The sequence below is a fragment of the Grammomys surdaster genome, unplaced genomic scaffold (assembly GCF_004785775.1).
Source record: "Grammomys surdaster isolate TR1022 unplaced genomic scaffold, NIH_TR_1.0 233, whole genome shotgun sequence".
NCBI classification, from domain to species: Eukaryota; Metazoa; Chordata; class Mammalia; order Rodentia; family Muridae; genus Grammomys; species Grammomys surdaster.
The window spans coordinates 191418-196836 of record NW_021604678.1 but is presented as its reverse complement, the minus strand read 5'-3'; positions in this window follow the sequence as shown (position 1 = coordinate 196836).

Sequence of the window (5419 nt, the reverse complement as noted above, 5' to 3'; positions counted from 1 at the left end):
GTCTGTCAGTCAGTATGTTGTCAATGATTTTTGCTTGTAAGATAAAACCTGGTGTAAACATGAATCCTTTCATTTAGTGTGTTCTATAGCTTTATATTTTTAAGCGTGCTCTACATAATTTGGCTTTCACCCATGCTCTGAATAATATATGTCATGTTTTTGCTTTTTTCTTTTCCTTTTATATTTATTTATTATTGTTGTACATGTATCATGAGGGGGTCATCCCACAGCATGCATGTGGAGGTCAAAGGAGAACATTACGGAGTCAGCTCTCTCCTTCTACCTTTACATGGGTTTCAGGGATCATGAACAAGCTTGCATAGAAATCTCCCCCCTTTCCCCTTAAGGCAAGAAGATCACTTGTATCTTGGGTTGGCTTGACTCAAAGTCTTTATGTAGCCAAAGAGCTTCAAGATTCTCTCCTGCTGCCTCCAATTCCTGAGTGTTGGGATTAATGGTATGTAGGCCTGACTATGCATTGCTGAGGATTGAACGCAGGATACTGTGCATACTAGTCAAACACTAGACCCCCTGAGCCATATTTCAGCCCTCATATGCCTCGGATTTGAGAAAAATAACCTGCATCTTTAATTGAGTATTTATCGATCTCGGGCATCTGGCTAAGCTTTATATGTACATAACACTTAATCTTAAAAACATTCTAAAGCTGGTGATCTCTCTCTTTTAGTGCAAAGATGTCCCAGGAAAAATTAAGTGCCATATTTTAAAAGGTCACTACAGCCTTTGGCTGAGGCAGGCTGACTGAAGAACACTTGCTTCTAGTAGCTGCTGCACCACCATGTCATGGTATCCATAGGTATTGGTCCTATAACCCCTTCTAAAGCTGTGAATGCTCCAAGTCTTTATATAAAGTAATGTAGCATTTGCACATCACCAAACCTAACTTATAATACCTTATAGAATATAAATGTTACGTACATAGTTAATATACTGGATTATTTAGGTTATGTACATGATTATTATCCTGCATTATTTGAAGGTGACTGGCTCATATTTTCACCTGAGTCTACTAAACTCGTGAGTGCAGAATCACAGTGCTAGTTCTGGCCAACGTGAAGTACTGCAGCAATATCTTAGGGCATTAAAGAAAGGCTTCTGCTTCTTTACAGTTGATGTCATAAGGCAGTGACCACTGGGAATGCTAATTCAAAGTTTAACTTTACTGAAGTAGTCAGCTAGGAAAGCTCCAGGGAGGAACATACACAACATTTTACACCTCAATAGCCCGAGTCATGGGTCATGGGGCAGCCTTCTCCCTTATGGGAATTTGTTCTGTTTTGGGGCATTCACTCCACTCTGTGCTTTCACTATGAGATAGTTCATCTCTACTGTGGTCAAAGAGTTCACTAGACAGATGTGATTATTTGTATTTTCAGTCATGGACTTCTATATATTTAAAGGTTAGTGACTTTATGCAAATCTCAGTAGTTTTGAACTTCAATGTTATGAAGATTATGTCAAAAATTAATGTTTTTCTGAGGTAAGGTCTCACTCTGGATCACAAGGTGGCCTGAAACTTACTATGTAGCCCAAACTAGCTTTGAACTTACAGAAATCCTCCTGTCTCAGTGCTCTAAGTCCTAAAATTACAAGTGTGAACCACTGGTACCCCTTAACCAAAGCTGCTGTCCCTCTCAAAAAGAATGATTTTATTTATTTATTATTATTATACTATTATTATTATCATTACTTCTAATGTTGTTATCATCATTATTGTTATTATTATTATGTCCTTCCTGTATTCTTTTCTTTGTCATTTCACTACCTTTTTCCTATCTCCTTGTGTTTTTCTTTATTTTCTTTTCCATTACAGATTGCTGTCTTTTATTGGATATTTTATTTATTTACATTTCAGATATCATTTCCCTTCCCCATTTCCCCTCCCCAGCACATTAGTATTTTTTTAAAAAGAGTATTGATATAGAAATAATAGCATCTTTCTTACATTAAAAAGCAATTTGTCTGTGGTCCCTGGGAAAACCAAGGAAACTGTGTTGCTTTAGGATCACATTCTACCTGCTATCCTCCCTAGGAACCTGAAGCAGCTACTGAGTTCCTGACACGTTTCAAGCACGAAAGGAGCCACTGCTGGTCCATGTGAAATTTCATGAAGAAAATGTCGAGGAGATGAATATGACTGCTTGATTTCTTAAGATTCTTCTAAAAATTCCCATGTCAAAGTCTAAGTAACTAGAAAGTACATAGAGAGAATTTAATGAAGGACATTGCCACTGTGAAAAATCAGAGAACACAAATAGACCTTAGTGATACAACATTGGGGAGATGCTACAACCCCTGTATCAGACATACAGGGGCCATCCAGTGGATGCTCCAGTCATGAAGAAGTCACAGGCCTGGTCAGAGATGCTGGAAGATATACAAAGGTGTATGGAGAAGCCTTGAAATTCGCCTTCTTCCTGCCCTCCTTCTGCCCACCAATATCATTCACTGATAAAACCAGCCAAAGGCAGGTGACATGGAGGCTGATGATGTCACCTACCCTACTGTAATTCCCTGTGATTCAGAACAAGGAGGACTTGTAGGGCTGGATCTGGGAGTAACTGGGCAATGACAGTGTCATACTCAGAAAGCATTCTTACAGAGCACACTTCCCCATTTTCTACCCTCTCATTATTTCTGCCCCCTCTTTCAGGATATTCTCTGAGATTGGAAGGGGTGATGTTAATGGTCCATTTAGGACAGACACTCTGCTGTCTCTTCTTCTAGGCTTTTCAGGCAATTAGGAGTCTGTACATTGATTGCCACCCACTCCAAAAAGAAGTGTCCATGACCAAAACTGAGGGCAGAACTAATCCATGAATATAAATCCAGGCATTTAGAAGGTAGTTTGATCACATGTCCATTGAGGAAAATAACAATAGTGTGTTCCTCAGCCAAGCCCTGTGGTCTCTTGGACACCAATGGACAAGTTTACAATAACAGGCCCGAGTTTCCTCCTCTAGAGAGGGTCTGAAATCTCACCAGAAAGCCAGGAATTACCCCATAAATCCCAGCCATCACTATTGCAGCCATGAGCACAGAACTTCTCGCTTTTAAAAAATTTGTGTGTATACATGAGAGAGAAGATGTGTGCTGTTTTCACTTCTGTGTGTGTGTGTGTGTGTGTGTGTGTGTGTGTGTGAGACAGAGAGAGAGAGAGAGAGAGAGAGAGAGAGAGAGAGAGAGAGAACCTATGGAGACCAGATGCTGATGTCTGCTGACTTCTTTACTTTTTTGAGACAGGATCTTTCACTGAATTGATAGCTTCCTGATTCAAACTAAGGTTTCTGGCAAGAAAGTTCTGGACTCCTTGTTTCTATACCTTCTCCCACTCAGCAACAGAGTTACATATTTGTACTCCTATGTGGGGGTACTAATTGGAACTCAGGTTATCATACTTAGAAGGAAAGCTGCCTTATCATTTACACCATCTCCCCAACCCCTGCCAAGCCCATTTACAGGAGAATCTGCAAACATTCAGAAGTGAAAGCCTATCATAACCTAGTCACCTCCTAAAAGCCACATTGTGGTTGCACTGGAAATTAAGTCCTGACATGAAATTTATAGGGGGCAAAAACATTCAAAACACAGAATCTGCAATAGGATTAAATAAAATGGTTGCTTTATTGTGACTAAGAATTTGTCTCATAACCAGAGATATTTGGAGATTTGGTGACACAATAGTGGTGTAGGAATCAGTCTAGAAAATTACACACATTCTTGTAAATAATCTTTTACAACTCTAGCATTACCTGCACTCACTGTCTCTGACTGGAGCCTGACTTTCCAGTTATTCTGCTTTTGTCAGAACTCCTCAAAGTCCATATGTCTCTGTGATCCTGTGATCCTGAGCTCCTGGGTGGAAGAACTCCTGGGACTCAGGCTGCTTCTGGGATCCAGAAATCCTGCTGCTCTGAGTGCAGTGGTTCCTCTAGGATGGCTCAGGATACGATGTCTCCACAGGAGCAGACCAGCTAGGTGCCTGCCCCAGCCAAAGGGTCACTGTATTTTCTTTCAGCATTATAAGAACATAATTACAAAGTTGTAAAAGACAAATAATTTTTAATGCAAAAATTACTTAGTAGGAATTAACTTATAATATTATTGCCTCAATATCCAAGTTTTTCTGTCCTATTTATTCATCGAATCCTTCATTTATTTCTAAACTAAATTGTTTTACTCAATAAATTATTAAATGTTTAAAAAGATTATTTACAAGAATGTGTGTAACTTCAAAACCCAAAGGATCCTGGAGAGATATCATACAGACCCTAAAAGAACACAAATGCCAACCTAGACTTCTATACCCAGCAAAATTCTCAATTACCATAGATGGAGAAACCAAGATATTACATGACAAAACAAAATTTACACGATAACTTCCCACAAATCAAGTACTTCAAAGGATAATTGATGAAAACTCCAACACAAGGAGGGAAACTATAATCTAGGAAAAGCAAGGAAGTAATCTTCCAACAACCCCAAAAGAAGAGAGCTACACAAACATAATCCCACCTCTAATAACAAAAATAACAGGAAGCAACAATCATTTTTCCTTAATATCTCTTAACATCAATGGACTCAATTCCCCCAATAAAAAGATGTAGATGATCAGACTAGATACGCAACCAGATCCCAGAATTTTACTACATACAGGAAACGCACCTCAGTGACAAAGACAGACACTACCTCAGAGTAAAAGGATGGAAAACAATTTTCCAAGCAAATGGTCCCAAGAAACACACGGGAGTAGTCATTCTAACATCAAATAAAATTGACTTTCAAAAAAAATAATCAAAAAAGATAAGGAAGGACACTTCATACTCATCAAAGGAAAAATCTACCAAGGTGAACTCTCAATTCTGAACATCTATGCTCCAAATGCAAGGGCACCTACATACATAAAAGAAACTTTACTAAAGCTCAAAACACACATTACACCTCACACAATAATAGTGGGGGATTTCAACACCCCACTGTCAGCAATGGACAGATCATGGAAACAGAAACTAAACAGAGACACTTTGACATTAACAGAAGTTATGAACCAAATGGACTTAAGAGACATCTATAGAACATTTCATCCTAAAACAAAAGAATACACTTTTTTCTGAGCACCTCATGGTACCTTCTCCAAAATTGACCATATAATTGGTCACAAAATAGGCCTCAACAGATACAATAAGATTGAAATAATCCCTTGCATCCTATCAGATCACCACAGACTAAGACTGGTCTTTGAAAAATCACAAAAACAATGGAAAGCCCACATACACATGGAAACTGAACAATGCTCTACTCAATGATGGCTTGTTAAAGGAAGAAATAAAGAAAGAAATTAAAGACTTTTTAGAATTTAATGAAAATGAGGACACATCATACCCAAACTTGTGGGACT